Source organism: Rhea americana, unplaced genomic scaffold (assembly GCF_003343005.1).
Source record: "Rhea americana isolate MKP2758 unplaced genomic scaffold, rheAme1 scaffold_85, whole genome shotgun sequence".
In the NCBI taxonomy this organism is placed as follows: Eukaryota; Metazoa; Chordata; class Aves; order Rheiformes; family Rheidae; genus Rhea; species Rhea americana.
This window is the reverse complement of record NW_028187034.1, coordinates 1,038,728-1,055,823: the sequence shown is the minus strand read 5'-3', so window position 1 is coordinate 1,055,823 and position 17,096 is coordinate 1,038,728. Positions and strand designations below refer to the sequence as shown.

The following is a 17,096-nucleotide window of genomic DNA, read 5'->3' as shown; positions in this document are numbered from 1 at the left end:
CGCCGCCCCCTCCCCGCCGCGGCTGCGCGTCCCGCCGCCCCCTCCGGTTTTCCCCGCGGGACAACGCGGGCGGCCCCGAGGCCGCTGCTCGGCGCCGCGGCGCGCAGCGTTGCGCCCTCGGTGCCTCCCGCTGCCGAGCGCGGCCACCCTCGGGCCAGGAGCCGCCCGCCCGGAGCGAGCAGAGCGTAAAAGGGCGGAAGGACCCCGAGGAGCCTTTCCGTGGTTGGAGGGAAAAAGTGATTTGTGTAGTGTGGGGACAGTCCTGAGGTTATGTCGATACCACTACAAACCGCACTGGATGGGTTGAACATGCTGCTAGTTAAAATGTGTGTATGTGGGTGGGAGGAGTGTCCGTGCCTAGAGGTGTGTCCCAGGCACGCCAAAAAAAAAAAAAAAAAAAAAAAAAAAAAAGTTTACCGAGTAGGAAAATAAGCGAATGTTTGTTTCAAGAGACGCTTCGACAGCTTTGGATAACGCTGGTTGTAGCCTGGCATTCTGCACGCCCGTATTTTTTTCACGATACTGCATGTGGTAGCATCTAAATAGGACATAATTATTTTAATAAAACCGAGTTTTAACAGAGTGTTTTCCTGCTTAAAATAGACATGCTTAATACTGTACATGATACTTCATTTTTCCAAGTTTAACTTTGAAGGCTTTTACTAAGTAGGTTTGTTTCTGTATCTCTGTGTATAGCTTGCAGAGTACTTCTGGAATTACCTAATTCATTTTTTAATATATCCATAATAGTAATTATTAATAACTATTAATTTATTTTTAAGCATGACTTGCTAGGTTTCAGTGACCCAGTTTTTTATCCTCTACCAAAAACTGAATCTTAATTTTACTGAAAAGTAGTAGGTAAAACTTTGTGGTTTGTATAGCTCCGTATTTGAAAGATCTAGTTTACTTACTAGTCTCCAGCAATATTGTTATTCAGGTAAACTGGATTTTAGTTTTTAATGTAAGTGTTGTACGGGAAACAGCTTTAACTTACAGAATTGTTAAATAGCTACACAGATTCAACCTACATTGCAGTTTGTCGGTCTACAGTGCGATTTCTCAACGTTTTGGTAGTCTCTTACCATGGTCATGATGAGACATTTCTTGGGAAAGTGCTTGCTGTTGAAAAGCTGAGTAAATGCTCTCATCTGCTTCATTACCTGAGATCCTGAATTAAAAAAGATCAAGTTTTTCTGCACAACCTGCAGTTAGTGTAGTGACTGCAGTGTAGATTTCCCTCAAGAGTTGTTTGTAAGGGTAGCTTTTTGCTTGTGTTTGGTAACTCAATTGCAGGTAAAACTAGTCAGTCCTGCATAAAGAAGTAGCTCTGCAAAAGGTTGAGGTTGGGGAAGGAGGAGTGGAACCCCCTTGAGGTAGTAAGTTTACGTTAGTTTTCCTGTTGTGAAGTTTTGGGGGCAACAAGGATAATAATAAGCAGATCTTATTTCATAGAAATTAGGTGAGATTAGCATTATACTTTTTATTTTCACCTTGCCTAGAGGTATTGTAGATAAAAATTCTATTTGTGAATATACAATTTTATGTAAAACTATATAAACATGTACAAAATTAGCTCACAGTTGCCTGTGCTAATTGGTGAAGTTCTGATGTGCATACTTTCAGTCATGGTTTCTCTTTCTTCATAGAGGAAATTAAGTCCCTTAAGGTGGAAAGACTGGAACAATTGCAGCWGTAGTTATAAAATAGTTTGTGTATCCTGACTAAGCAGCTGTATGTATTAGTGCATTACTGCAGTTTTTACATAGCTGTAAATTTCTCTAGAGATCTAAGCTTTAATTTATAAATGAGGTTTTGCTATCTCAGATACTTTGAAAAAAGTCTTGAAGGTGTGAATCAGAGAAGTATTGTCTACCTGAGTTTGTGCGATTATGCATTCTCGTGAAATCATTGAGGTGGAATGTGTGTCACAGCTTTGCTTGGTGATGCGTATTTGATCATTAAAACTTCATATAGTGTATAGTTCACTAATGTTGGAGAATGACTTGAAGAGTGGAGAGCTTTAGGAGGAAATGATAAATAGTTCTGAGATACTATATTTTGCCTTGGATTTGCTTCCTTTCATAGGAAGTAGAAATACGTTTGTTATGCAGAAATAACGTATAGTATACATCATGTATGGAGATAGCTGCATCCAAAACAATGGAATGAATTAGAGGCCTGCCATACAATAAGTCATTTGAAAATGTGTTTAAATGGTTCTTGTTATTTGGGGGTTTGTTGTCCCCCCCGCTTCCTCATCCCCTGCCCCCAGCAAAATTAGTGTTTCTGCTCACAGAAGAGTTTGGATGTACAATTAAGCTATATCAACTGGAAATCATAAAATAAGCCTAAAACACAAGTCCTTTTAATTTTTTTAAGAAAAAAAAAGGAAAAAAATAGTTTAGTTATTGACTTTAATAAATTTATTAATAGTTTGTGTAATGATTCAGTTACTTTAGTCTGCATCTCCTGTGGAATGCAAAGGTTCTTGTCCTAGTTATTTATTGCTATTACCTTTTTTCCCCTCACAGTATCTTTTTATACGTAGATACTCGCTGGTTTGTACAGTAATAGTAATGATGATTAAGAGTCATCATTCTCTGCCTTCTTTCCCATGACTTTCCTCCGTAATTGCTCCCTAGTGCTATTAGATTCACGAATTCTGCAGTACATCTACAATTCTTTATTATTTTATTTTATTTTCCCACTTAAGCTTTTTCTACAAGTAATTTCTGGATCAGTATATCTGTTACTGTGAAGAATTGGTGGTGTTTGTCTTCATATGATATGCACAGTTAAGGGAGGGATCTGATGCCACCAAATGTAAACCATGGGTTTCCTTTTAACATGAAACTTTTCTGTGCCTTCCTCAGTGCTTATAATGTGTGTGCCTGAATTATCTTTGGAGTTGCTTGTAATGATTTTTGTTGTACTTTCAGAAATAACACTTGTGAAGTGTTGTATTATCTTGGGGAAAAAATAACAAGATGTCAATCTTCAGTTATAATAGGAAGGACTTAGCACAGATACGTGGAATTAACCGCTAAGAACATATATTTCTAATGGTTTAACCAACAAAAAATGAGGTTGGAATAGAATAAGGCTTCTGGATTCTTGCCGATAGACTTCCTTATCTTAATGTTTATTGTCTTTCTCTCTTTTCAGATAATGTACATATGCTAAGGTTGCTCTTTCAGCACATAGTGGAAGAGGGAATGAAGAATAATTATTAATTTGTTCTGAATCTAAACTAAACTTTCTGTTACCATCTGCTAATAGAAGTAGGGGCACTTTTGGTACTTGACCAGCTGTCACTGTCAGACAAGGAGTTGCCAGTTGGTATTTCTGCTTGTAGGTTGACTAGCGTAATATTAATCAGAATATTCTGACTTCTATTCCCTGTCATTTTCAGCAGATAGAAAAGCGCTCTCTCATATGTCTTTACATTTCTTCACTTTATGTTCCTCCTTTGCACTGCACAAAAACAGAGCATTTTTTTTGTTATTTGTTCTTCAGGGAAGTAAATATGTTTTACTGCAAAAATCTTGTGTATTTTTTTTCTGGTGGAACAGTAGGCAAAGAGTATATTAAATAAATTTTCCCTTYGCATTTTTGCAGCGGTAAGAAGGGAAGGGTGTTTTTGCAGTTATTATGGTTTGCATGTTGTAGGGGAATGTTCTGAGGTTTTAAAGTTTTCATCAGTGTGAGGGTTGTGGTTGGAGTTTGGATATGCTCTRTGTTTACCATGTAGTGAGCTATGGAGATGACCTTTTCCAGTTTCAGCTAGTCAGTACAGATTGCGTTTCTGGGCTTTGCCAGCTTTAGTAGTTCAGAAATCAGATATCTTGCGTGTATTTCCTGATATAATGTGTGGGGATTAGAGAAAACATAATGATTCCTCTATGAAAAATGTGGGGAAAAATGGTGCTTCATCTGAAACTTTCATTGTGTGGTTTTTTTTTTTTTTTTTTTTTTTTTTTTTTTTTTTTTTTTTAAGTATCTGTTTTAAAGGGTAAAATGAAAATTGAAAGCAGCTCTTAACCAGTTTAGCTTCTGGAACTGTGGACAAACATACTGTTTGACAGGAGAAATGGGAGGTACTGTAAGATAGTATTCGTGCTGCATAGTGTAGGAGACTGGTCAAAATGTAAAGTGTAAATTAGTAATCAGTACGTTTTGACTCTGTCAGGGAGAAGATTGAAGGCCAAAAATCTAATTAATGCATGAAAGCGTAAGAAGCAAAGTAGCAAAACAAAGGGTTGATAATTTTTAGATAGCTTGAGAGAGGAAACAGGTGATATAATTAAATATGAAGCCTGTTGAAGAGGAGCCCTGTAAATTATCCAGATGAGTAGCAATATAAGTAATTCATTAATACTCTTATAATTTCATCCTAGTTCTTGACAGTCCTATTAAAAAATACTACAGTGAGAAACTACTTCAAAAAGTTTTTAGAAGAAGTCTTAGAAGTCTTGAGAAATCTATTCTTTTGTGCTGTTTAATTTGGCAGTGGTCATAGCAGAACATAATTCTTACAAATACTGGTAACTTCCTTTAAGTTTGGAGGTTTTCAGATTTTAGCCTATATTTTAATAGTTAATTTAGTTTTTAATTTTTTTTTTTTCATTTCTCCAGTTGTCACATGTACTGGGACTGGTGTTCCTCTTAAAAGAAAAAAAAAAAAAAAAAAAAAAGCTTTGCAAGAAAGTTTCACAAATTAAAAGTATGTTTTAAATCAAGAAGCTAAATGTTTGCAAAGCCTTATGCCAGCATTCTTGTTTTAAGACTGATTTATTAAATCTGCACAGTATCAGAGTTGACAAAATTCTGGGCTGCTCTAAGGCAATCCTTACCAACTTTCTTGATCCTGTGACCTCTCTACAAAAATCTCATGGCTGTACCATGTGCGTTGTAAGAAATGTGTCCGCCCCAGGAGATGGAAGTAACTCTTCAGGGACTTGCTGGTCCGCTGTGAATTAAGCATGCATTGATYCTGGGGCAATTCAGCAGTGTTAATAGGAGTAGTCCCTCCTGTCTTGCTTCTTCCTATAGCTAAGAGTATAAATTACTCAGCAACCCTATGTCAGCACAGTCTAGTTAYAAATGTTGGTTGTCTGATGAACTGTGTGTAGCTGAAGAGATACAGGTTGCCCAACTCTTCTGTACATTTGAAAACCTTTTAATTCTCTGCTGGGAAAGTTTTCGTATCATTACAGACGTCTGATTGCTTTTTATGGAGATAAGCAAAATGCAATACAGCACATCTTATTTTCTTACTGCAGCCCACTGTAGAATCTCCTTTGGACATAGCATACCATAACTTTCTGATTAGAAGTTTTTTCAGAAGGTAGATTTTCTAGAAGATTAAATAAGCTGTACATTTACTAATACAATGAAACACTGTTTCAAATGTCCCACTTTTCTGCTTACACATTATGACTTAAGAAACCTTAAGTTAATATTATAAGTGAAAGCACTAGCTTAAAAAGTGGTGCCTTTCATATGAACTTAGGATAAAGTAGATGCTGATTTTTTTTTTTTTTTTTTTTTTTTTTTTTTTTTTTAGAGGAAGGCAGTTCATTCCCTTGGCCCAGCTTCTTACAGAAAACAAAATGTACTTCATTCCAAAATGAATTGTGATTCATCCTTGACCTGAAACAGTTGAAAATCACTTGTAACAATAAATAAATAAATAAAACACCTACTTTAGGATGTTGTTAGCTTGTTAGCGACTTCTGTGGTTTTAATATCTATCTTTGTTTACGCTCTCTAGGATTTTTCTAATTGAGATTTTTCCCAGTTACATTTCTGTGATTATATTAATTACACCGCTATAAATCTGTCGGTTTAATTCTGTGATGGAAAGTATTTATTCTCAAATTTGTGTTTGGATTTTAAGTTGAATTCAAACTGCTCCTAAGGGAGAAGCTGAAAGTATTTACTGTGGCACAAATGCATGTCCACAGAGGAAGTTTTACTGTTGCAGACCTGGTGATTTAAATTCATACCCTTCCATATATAATCAGGTTCTCAGAAGGATTTTGTTTTCAGGCTGTTGACTTTTGTGAGTTTCTGCTTTAGGGGAACGGCATTGTACCAGCTATGCATTCTTGCAATTAAAAATATAGGTGAATCTTTTTGGTAAGGAGAACAGGAATGAAAGAAAATCAAGCCACTGTGTGTGTTTGGGACCATTTATTGAAGTAGAGACCCCTTTTAACTGATGTGGCCAACAAACTCAAATATTTCATAGTTTTGAAATTTTTCTCCTGTTGGAAGGTTTTAAAGATGAATGCTGTCTTTAGGAGTACTCCCCTACCCCGATACGAAGTCTTTTTGTTGTGGTTTTAAATGGGTATGGTTGCTGTTATTTACAGTAATAATACTGGATGTTATATGGCATGTATTTTCTAGGCCTTTCGGAACAAAGCGAGATGCTAAAGCTTAAGCTGATTTTATTTTTCTAAAATTGCTCCTTTCACTTGGATAAATATTTGGGCAGTCATCCAGTGTTTGTCCACTTTCTGTGACTGGTATGGTGGCTGTAAGAAGGATATGTGCAGACTTTACTTGGTTTTCAGAGTCTTTGCTGTGCTTAATAAAAAGTTGGGGAAATATTACCCATGTTTTTGCTGATGCTAACTGCGCTGAATAAGACTTTTGCTGTATAGCTAGGCTTTCTCATTTATACTTCAGGAAAGAAGGTGTTTTATACTGTTTTCTATCCAGTAGTCAAAAATATTTTCTTAAAAGAAGTAATTACTTTAGTAAGCTTTATGAAACTTAGAGGAAATGAAACTAAGTGAAAGAAAACTTCCTGGGGAAGAAGAAAATTCAAAAATATCTCATTTATTGAAAAGTACATATTTTACTTGCTGCTATGTTAGCTTCAGCCATTTGGAAAACATTACAGTGCATCAGAGAAAATAGAATTTGCATAGGCATTGGAGCTTAGAGAGGTGTTGTTTGAAAAAAAAATTACTTGAAAGTACTGAGTCTGCTTATCGCTTAAGCTTGCATCCTCTCAAATAGCGATATTCCTCAAGTCCAGAGAAGTGCTTGATGTAACCTGCTTTTTTTTTTTGCTCTTACCAAGTACACATTGAATCCCTAGTTTTTTTCTCAAACTTTTGTCTCCTACTATAGCATTTAATTTTTTTTATAGAAAGCTGAAGTTTTTATAGTCAATTCCAGCACCTGAGGTTATATGGAAAATAGCAAGAATCACAAAATTTACAGTAGGATAAAGGAAAAGTGGCAATGTTGCTGTCTTATTTTTACATAGTGGCTTTTTACTCTACATATGATCCAGTAGACTGGCTGCCTGTAACTTTCCCCCCCCCCCCCTCTGGCTTTTTAAATTCTCAAGTACACAGAGAAGCAGCTGGAACTGCTTCTTTTCTGTTGGTAGTTAACTCCTCTGGCCCTTTCATATTTAAAGGGCCATTTTTCTTTCTTTTTCCTATCCTTGACAGTTCACATATTGCWGAAAAATGAATTGAAATTGAGAAGGACCTCCTGTTGATAAAATGGTACATGAGGTCATGCAGAAGTGCTTCAGAAGAAAGGTGGAAGTCTCATTGTATTGAACACTTCTATCACTGGCTACCAAACAGTGGAAAACACTCCTGCTCCTGACAATATAAAGTAGCGGTGGCCTCAGGGCAAGAATACAATGACATAATTGAACTGTTTTGTCTCTAGCTCTAAGTCTATACTTACCCAAGGCTGGATAGTGTTACTTTTACCAGTTTAGGTAATTAGATAAACTGATGCATGGGTACTATATATCAACTTTTTCCTGCTTGAACTGTGTGGAAGAAGTCTGATTATGTAAATTTACTAAATTAAAAGTAATTTTAGTTTTACAGACTTTAATTCAATCAACCTTTTTTCCCTTTGTACTACAGTTTTGAACATATGGTGATCAAAAGCCAAGATTTAAAAATGAGAAGCGTTTGAAACTAGGAGCAAATTCAAAGGCCTGTGTTTCTAGGTATGGTAGGACAGTCTCGACTGAAAATCAATTGTTTTGTATTGCGAGTGGGTAGCTGAAAGGTGGAGTTGCATAATCTTGAGCTAATAATAAGTACAGCTTGCCTATCTTTTAAATGCCACTTTTAGAGGGAATTAGATGTAAATATTGAAGAATTCTTTTGTACTAGCCCCAAAAGAGTGAAAATTGAGGCCCCAAACTTGCACGTTCTTGAGCAGGTCCAAAACTTCTCTCTTTAGTAGTTCCACATTCAGTAGTTCTAGGTGAGCATGCTTACCAGAGTTTGCAGTGTTGAAGACCAAAATTGTATTGCTGATAACTTTAATTTTGTTTTTGAATTAAAAAAAAAATTGCTCATAAAAAATTTAATGTGTTGCCTCATTTTTTTAAAGCAGATTGGAATAACGTTGTTAGAAAGCAAATTCATGAAAATGAGCTTCCTGTCATTTCTTAGGTGCATAAACACCTGAGGAGCACTATTCATATGGATGTTAAGCTATTAATATTGGTGAAGCCAAGCTCGGCAGCTGATTTTATTGAAAGTTGATGTTTGCTGCAGGTATAGTCTGTATTTATTTGCTTAACAACTTACTATTTGTTTTTTTTCCACAATAATAGTATTAAGAACTTGAACTTCTTTCTCTGCATATAAAATCATATTAGTAGGAAATCAAATAGAAAGTCTTCGTGTAAAACAAAAAACCCAGTTAATAATGACTCAATAAGTGTAAAATATGGAGCATTCATTTAAAATAAAATCAGGGTGTAAAAGGGAGGGGGGACAGCAAATTGTTACTTAAGCTTCATTCCCTCTGCCCAACCCTATCCCTGGCACTGTCTCAACCCATCCTGGATATAGAGGTTTACCCAAAATTGCATTACAGGATGTAGTGTTTTCATGATCTAAAGCTTCTCTGTGTGTAACAGTCAAACATAAGAAAGTAGTATCATGATTCCTGTAGGAGTTAGCACCAGCATTGCCACATTAGTGTGAATTTCCTATCAATGCAGCTCTTGTTGTGAAGATAACTCATAAAGAATAGTTCAGGAGGAGGATATTTTGATACTTTCCTGATACAGGAAGAAGGTGCAAACTGGTACAGTGTCTTTCAATCCTGTGATGTGTTCGAAAGGTTTTAGCAGTGCTCTTTATGAATAACTTCTGCAACTGTTGAAATTCAAATTCAATTGTCAGTGGATAACCCTCCCCTCCCTTTTTTCTCTGCTCATGCCTGCTTACTACCTTATCAGTTTTAATTTTGCTACTGCTGTTTTTGATAAACATGCTGTCGCGTAGGTCTTGAGGACTGTGACTTGTGGCTCAAAAGAAAACCTTTAATCCTTAATTGTCTTTCATGTTATAAACAGCTCAATGGGATGATTTTGTAGGGATGATCAGCAGAAAAGTAGTTATCTATAGCTTTCTGATTTAAAGTTGAGCTGTTGAGAAGCAGACCTCTTTGTCATGCTGAGTAAAATGTTTATTGTCTCTGATCTAGTGTGACATCCCCCTCCTCCTGCCACCTAAACTCAAGTCCTCTATGTTCTAAAGACATTCTCTTATTATGTGAATGTCCTGAAATAAAGGCTTGCCAGTGTCAAAACTGGTTTTGCTTCCACTGCTTTGGGAATGCTAGTATAAATGAATGGCTGGCACTTTGAGTCTCTTGACTCTACATCCTCGTGTTTGCCACCCAAAGCACCATTAAATTACATGGCGTTTGAAATACTCCTGCTAGATGACTGCTTGTATTACATTAGAATTTCCAGCATTGCTGCCATTATCAAGCAGAAGCAAGTAATAGGAGCCGTATAAAATAGTTCTTTTTTGTTCCTGAAAGCATTAGTTTGCAAGATCTGAGAGAGTAGAAGATGAGCAATTGAAAAGAATGASTTCTATTATGATACTTTGAACTTTGCTAAAAACTTCTTTTCATTGTGTTAACTGAATAAAACCTTGATTTAGAGTGAGAAAGTAGTTAGTAGCCACCTTATGTTTTAGCCGCTAGGTGCTGTAGTCATTACCAAATCTCTGTTATGTTGCTGCCGCTTAAGAGCGAGGAGAGAGAATGAATATTCTGTGCTGCAAAGAGCTTACAGCTGAAGGCAAGAAACAGATGGACACGGGTATGTCTTCAGAAAGACAGTGTTGATCAGTAAGATAGGGTACTCTCAGTAGCCTCACTTTCAACAGTTTTCCATAAACATTGTGGTAGAGTCATGAGGGGAAGAAGAAACAAAACAGAAATAGTTTTGAGGATGTTTTTGTGCATACTTCATTCAGACTGAAAGGACAGAATGGGACAAAGCACAAAGGAGTTTGGAAAACAACCAGTGGGCAGTCTTGGGCTACCTATATTTGGGACTTGACCTTGATGGCACCTGAGAAGTGATGTGTAATGTTAGGATAGGCTGCTGAGGCAGAGTATAGAGACAAATACCTTTTAGGTTAACTATAATCTGTTATGGATTGTTTAGCAAAAGCAGGGATCATTAAAGCTGGGATTCTTGATACTGTAAGATAAAATATAAGGAAAAATAACTTTTGTCCTTTATGAATTAGAAAGTGGCAAAAGGGTGTAAGAGTTTTTTTTAATAGTTTTTCATTTTGTTTTTCCTTTGTTGGAAGGAGGGATATTTAACACACTAAACATCACTTATATAAATGTTTCTGAAGACTAGAAAGATGACAGCACAATATTCTATCTTCAGCTCATATTTTAAGGATATCTTCAGATCCCAAGAACTAGAAACAGGATTTTCTGAATAAGAGTAAGTCTGACTTATGATTCTTGTGCAGCCCAGAGCTGCCTTTCTCTTGAAGAAGATGGTCTGGTAGCCACTGGATCAAGTTAAGAAAACTTCCATTTTTTTTAAAGGTTACATAGGCATGCGTTGAGAAGTACTACTCAGTACTACTTGCTCAGAARTAGCTCTGTAAATGATACTTGAAAAGAGAAGAATGCTTTTGCACTATTTTTTCTCATCTTCCCTTTAATGCTGAGTCAGAAAGGGAGACTTCTAATGAGAGAAGCCTAACAATTGTTTTACTGAGCAGCTCATGGTGTATAGTCATTCACTCATCAAAAAAATATTGAAGTCTTGAGCAGCACTCTATTCTACAAAAGTAATTTTGCTAATTTATGTTTTGACTGTTGATGTTAAATGATTCCAGTGCTATGATCTGAGGCTAGTGTTCTGCACATATGGGTTAATGACATTGCTTGTGTGTAGTCCTCTTATTCTTATGTTTCATTAGAAGAGTAGTATGGACTGTACGCATGGTATCTATTCCAAGTTACAGTTATTTATCTTGTTGAAAATAGCTGTGTCATATCTGCATGAACAGCTGAATCATTTTCCACATAGTATAGAAAGCACGAGTGCAAAGAAGTTAATATTGAACAAAGTCATGCAGCCAACATGGTTAAACGTAATAGATATTTTATCCCATGTCATGTTTTGCAGTAGAATGTTATGGTGATTTTGTGGTGTGCTCAGCTGACATTGCCAAGTACTGTTCTCTGGATTTTCCGTAGAATGAAGAATATTTCTGCCTTTCCATCTCTTTCTGGCTACTTTGTTTGAAGAGTTGTATCTTTAGTTCCTTTCTCCTAGAATGCATCTCCTGGATTTTCTTCCACCTAACTAATGAGGAAAGGTGGTACTAAATACTCCAGAAGATCGAAATAGTTAATCTACTGGCAAACGCTGGTAGTATCTGTCCTTTTCCTCCTCTGTTTCTAGTTCATTAGAATTGAGACTTAGTCTTGAAAAGTGAAGTGCTGCAAAGTGGTGAAGGGCTACAGTTGCCATACCTGCATAGTTCTGGGTGACCTTTATAGTAAATTATGACTGCTGCAGTGACACTCTGCCATAGTTGAGAAAATATGAAATATATTGTTTTGAAGTTGTGCATGATTTTAAGCCAAATTTCTGGTATCCTGATTGGGGAGGTGATACTTGGTATGTAGTTATGTCAGCAGTTGGCTTTTGTGGCACAGTTTTAGGCAGCCTGAAGACTTTTGAGCGAAGAGCATGCTCTTGGCTGCTTTGTTAGAATCATTCCCATATATAAGTCAGGACTGAGATTTAAACTTAAACTTTCTGCTGTCAAACATCTAGTTATCAATGGGATAGTTAAACCACAGTGATAACAAAGACCCTAATTTGTCTCCTGATGTATAGCTGGTAGTCAGAAGTTGAGTGAATGGAAATCATGCCCAGAAAGCTTAGTTAATGCCAGAAATCCAGAAAAAAAATATTTCAGTTTATAACAACTAGTCCAGTGACAGGAACTGTCACTACGTGATACTGCACATTAAGGATGAGCATTAGCCAACAAGGTGATGCAGTGAACTTAGAAATGTGCCACCTACTGGTTCTTACCTTCACAGTAAACTTTTTTTTTTTTTTAAAATGATGCTTAAATAAGAGCAGCTGGAATAACGTAACTTTTACAGTGCTGTTTTACTGGCTGTATAGTGGCAAACCAACAGCTTTGGATCTCTTTTCATTCCTAGAAATTGATTCAATTTTTGCAAAACCAAAATTGAAGCTCTTTCATCCTAGTTGTGGTTAAAACAGGGTGGTAGATTCTGAATGATTTGAAATGGGCTCAAGTGTTAACCAGTTCAGTGATGATATAGTACTATTTTTCTTTCACAATATGATTAAATACCCAAAGATTTGTAGGTAYTGGCATTCATTCTCATACATAATAATTAATATTTCAATGTTCTTGTAGGATTTCACAAGCACTTTCCTTGAGCACACTTGCCTTTATTATTATCTCAGTTCTCAGTATACAAGAAACCAGTTTCACCCAATTTTTTTTCCTAGCTGTGAATAGAAATATCATTTTAGAGCTTTGTACTATTTTGTTCCCAAAACTTGGTGAATGGTATTTCATTGTCAGTAGGAAATACTGTCACATGTGCTACACTTCTACTGTTTCTCCTGATTTGGATGGGAGGTGAGGGGAGAGAATCTAAAGATGATATATCTTCTTGATTGCAATCTGTTTCTTTCAGTTCTGTGCATCTGCAATACTGTGGTGTTCCTACAGAGGCAGCTTATGTGAGGCCACCAGAAAGGAGGCGCTTGCTGTAAGTAATGAACTTTGACTGCAAATATAGGAAAAAAAATGCAGTAATAACCAGCACTTCAGTAAAAACGTAGTTTAGGAGTCCTGATGCTCTTCGGGATGTTCTACAGCTTCATAGATTTTCTAACCCAGCCAAATGAGTCACTGCGCTTTGCTTTATTAGAACTACATGGAATCATAGAATAGTAAGRTTGGAAGAGAACCTCTGGAGATCATCTAGTCTAACCCGCAGCGTAGCCCGTACAGGGGATTGAACCCGTGACCTTGGCATTAGTAGTACCACACTCTAACCAACTGAGCTAAATCTGCCCCCCATACAGGAAAGTGTTTTGGGGGTTACACTATGCATGCATACAGTTCTAGTCTGTCAAGACAGGACTTCATTTGTTTAAGCCAGGAGCATGCAAGTATAATGAATTGTTTTGGTTTTTACAAGCTAATGCATCTTTGAGTCTGATCTTTCAGTATGCCTGGATATAGTGCTAGAATAGTGCTATAGTTATATATGTATATATATAGTTATATAGTGTATATATATGAAGTGCTATAGTTAATTGGGGTGGGGGAAGAGTAGTTGGTTAGAAGCTGTCATAGTACTTAGGGAGGCGGGGGAGGGGGGTGTTTTTCCCCTCCTCTGTTTGTTCTGTTAGAGGAGTTGGGGTTTTTTTGCCCCCCCCCCAACTTCCCCTTACTTCCATTGGTGGCAACTTAATCCAACTGTGTATACTTTCATTGCTAAAATTCTCACAATGCTGCCCAGGCAAGTAGATTCATACATCCTGAAGCACTGACTGCTGGCAGAAGTAGATACTTACTATAAGGGTTTGAATTAGGAGATTATGCATGGTATTTAAATTCTGTTCTGGCTGTGGTAGACACTAAGATTCTGCTTGTCTTAATAYCTCCTGCTCAGCTGCATATAGCACTCTGTCTTCACCCCAGACTACTTTCACTAGATTCTGGTCTTCTGAACTGCTTTAACTTTGTTAATTAACATTTATTATTACTGCAGAAACACGGGCCTAAATTTATCAGAATAACAAGAAGAGAATTCCTGACTTATATCAGAAATTAAATAGATGCTTATTGGAGGCTTTTTTTCGATTAGGAAGAGGAATCCACATTCCTTTCCATGAATAAAGTCCTGTGATGAGATAGGACAGGTTATTGGCATAAAATAGTAGCAGTTTTCTCTATTCCCATGGAGACATTAGTGGTCCAAAAGCATGCAGTGGTTTGGCTGGAACTCTAAATGCTTTTGCTAGATACTAATGATATGGTATCCAGCCTGTAACAACCCATTTCTGGGAAAAGCTGCTTTTTGGCCAGCTTCTGTAGAATCTCATATTCTCTGTCTTCAGATCCTATGCTGTCAGAAATGGCGCAGCCAGTTCGTTAGTCATGCTTTTTGGCTGATGCTGTCACTGGATAGGAGACGGGTGTCAAATATGCATGCTGATAGTGCTAAGTCCTCAGCAGCCTTTGGCTGTACCTGTCATTAGACATWGTGAACTAGACTGCATGGATTAATAATGGTGTTTTTAAGTGGCATTACATGGTATTTCTGAGATGTTTCAGGGAGACGGATGTTAGCTTTACTTTCTGAGAGCATTCTTTTCAGGAATTCAGTTTTTACTACCTTTTCTTTTTTAACCTGAAGTGTTTGTGAATCTATACAGAAATTTGAAAACTTAAAGACCACAAAGTGGATGACTATCACCTCTGCGTATTATTTGCAGTAGGTTTCAGTAGTGGAAGCATTTTCTTATCTCCTACCACCTACTGAAACTAGGTAGATGTAACTTTCTTCTCTTAGTTTGGCTAAGATGAAAACAGTGTTTCTTCAAAAGAGGAAATATTAGGAAGTGGTAAGTGTTAGGACTTCTTACTCATTTCAAKGTATGTATTCACCTATTACAAAACTAATCAAGAATTTGAAGTTTATTAGACTTCTGTCTCCAAAACCTCAGTTTGTAACAATGATTTAAAATGCCTTGCCTGGTAAAAGCACAGCCATTCTAGACTTGGACTTTGAGGCTGCTAATACCTTTGGGACGTCATAGTAATAAGGTGATAATGTATTTAATATAGATTTGCCTTGGAATGCTACTTCAAAGTGGCTGAGTAGACTATTGTGAGTATACTGTACCTGTGCTTTGGTAATCCCTTGACTGGCAGTTCATTTCTGGATGGAAAACTCAGTTTTATACCTCTAAATAATAAATACTTCAAACTATTAAATAAACAAATGCTTCAAAATTGTTAATAACTATTAAAAACTATAAAACTATTAATAAACTCTGAACAAACACTTTAAAGCTATTGTGAAAATATGATTAATAATGAGAAAACTATATATTGCTGCAAAAGATAATGTTTTCATCAGCTGGAAGATTATAATGCCTAGCTGGAATTATGCTATTYATTTTAGGAGGTTTTCCCATTCTACCTGTCTTGGTAGGTATGCCCTGTGAGGAAATGTTAGCCCTGTTTTCCATGCCTCTCCCTTCCCCCCTAAATGGTTTCAATGGCAGTAGTTTGTAGAAACTTTGATAATCATGGTAAATGATTCGGTTAGAGCATGGTGCTAATAATGCCAAGGTCGCGGGTTCSATCCCCATATGGGCCGCTCGTTTGAGGGGTGGACTAGATGACCTCCAGAGGTCCCTTCCAACCTTACTAATTTTATGGTTCTATGATTCTTTGGTAAATTCATGGAAAGGGAATTTGCTGTTCAATATCAATCTGACATTTTTGTCTTGCAGTACTGTGTAAAATAAGTTGTTAGTCCAATTTCCTGTATCTAATATTTAGTCTGCTAACTGGTTAGCTTGATCTCATTCTTCATTAAGTAGTCTTACTTCTCAAGTACTTTGGTGGGTCATAGAATAAAGTTTCTTAGTATTTTTCCCAAACTGACTGTCAGTATAAATTGTGTGGTGATGGGTGAGTGTTAAGTATATGAAACAATAAAAAGAATTACAGTTTAAACTTTTTCTCAAAGGTAGTTATTTTTAAATGCATCTCCAACAGTGATGCAACTTTTTATTCTGGAAAAGTCTAAAAATCCAGGCTTAGCAAATGCATGCTTTTTTGCAATGTGTGAAATTCTTGCCCACAAAAAATAATTTCCTAGACTAGGGTAGTATTTGAGGTAGAAGAATAGTGAGGAGAAGAGTACTTCTCCCCCCTAACTCTAGCTCAAAGCTTAGCCATTTCTCCCTCCCACCTCACATAATACCACATAAATTGCTTTTGGTTTGGAGGGGGCAGATCTTTGTTGCTTCTTTTCCAATTACAGTTTTCTGTTTCCCTTGCATGATCTTAATTAGATGAATATGGCTTTTTCTAAATGCATTGGAGATCAGGAGCAGCTCTGCTTCAGAGGGAATTGCCTTTCATTTTTACATGTTTTTTAATCTAGTGATGAACACAGTTGGCTGATGGTGGGAGTGTTTGTTTGTTTGTTTTTTAGGGTTTTGTTTTTGCACTGAATGTAGCCAGGACGGATCCTTGTGGGCTTTGGCAGCCCTTGGAAACTGTCGAAGGTAAAAAATGGAACAAAATTCAATATTGTATTCTTGAGAAAGTTGAAGATGAAAAAAATATTAACTTGTGTTAATTTTTAACCAACTAGCAGCTTATATTGCTGTCTTACATTTTTTACTGTGTTATTTTTAGGGGATTCGGATGGGAAGTTTTTTCARTAATTGCTTAATGGGATTTATGTTTGTCATCTAAAGTTGATACATAGTGTGGTTTTCTTTGAAAATAAATTAATTTATGATGATATTTTGCAGTCATTGGAATCAGTGAGTGATTAATTCCTACAAGTGATGAAGTTGCATTCAAACTTTGTTTTTCCTCTGGATGCTCTTACTTTCATCTCAGTATCTCTCAACATTCATTTAAAATGACAAAACTATTCTGTTCTTTTTCCATATGTTAAATTTTTATGTTGCTTTTGTACATTCATAACAAACTCCATGT

At 36.6% G+C, this 17,096-nt stretch overlaps 1 protein-coding gene across 11 annotated transcripts in view; it reads left to right on the top strand.

Annotated features, from left to right (window-relative positions):
- Window positions 1-17,096, top strand: part of TNRC6B (trinucleotide repeat containing adaptor 6B) — a 133,452-nt gene that overhangs the window by 501 nt on the left and 115,855 nt on the right. For 9 of the 11 annotated variants that reach the window (XM_085323570.1, XM_085323564.1, XM_085323567.1 and 6 more), the window contains exons 2-3: window positions 13,033-13,107; window positions 16,582-16,654. The exons of 1 other annotated variant lie outside the window; for it this stretch is intronic. The gene's annotated coding sequence lies outside the window, so the exon portion shown is untranslated. The remainder of the gene's footprint in view (window positions 1-13,032; window positions 13,108-16,581; window positions 16,655-17,096) is intronic. One more of the 11 variants, XM_085323562.1, reaches the window with a different exon arrangement.